Source organism: Penaeus monodon, chromosome 27 (genome assembly GCF_015228065.2).
Source record: "Penaeus monodon isolate SGIC_2016 chromosome 27, NSTDA_Pmon_1, whole genome shotgun sequence".
In the NCBI taxonomy this organism is placed as follows: Eukaryota; Metazoa; Arthropoda; class Malacostraca; order Decapoda; family Penaeidae; genus Penaeus; species Penaeus monodon.
The window spans coordinates 35,017,100-35,017,467 of record NC_051412.1 but is presented as its reverse complement, the minus strand read 5'-3'; the positions used below and the strand labels follow the sequence as shown (position 1 = coordinate 35,017,467).

At 30.4% G+C, this 368-nt stretch overlaps 1 protein-coding gene across 7 annotated transcripts in view; it reads right to left on the bottom strand.

Annotated features, from left to right (window-relative positions):
- Positions 1-368, bottom strand: part of LOC119590805 — a gene marked incomplete at its 5' end in the record, with an annotated part of 14,711 nt that overhangs the window by 14,034 nt on the left and 309 nt on the right.

Genomic DNA, 368 nt, shown 5'->3' with positions numbered 1-368 from the left:
GTGGCCATCTCTGTACAAACAAACTTCAGAAAACAAAACTTCAGTGGACTGTACATGTACTCAGCATTACTGGGATAAATAGAGTTAATTGTTTGTGTTTTACTGAACACCCTTAGGTTAATTACAAATTGATTATTCAGTCCTCTACTTCAGTTAAAGAACTTAAGCTTCTTTTCTTTTAGGTTTACATTTTAATAAAAAATACAATATTCCAAAACTGCAATAGAAGATTGCAAATACCATACTACCTAACCACTTAGATATTAATCTAACTAAAAGAAAAGCTGCCTACCATCAATCAGCAATAATTCTTACAATACAACTAACTAACCAAATTAATGAAATCAAATATACAGGAAAGACAACTC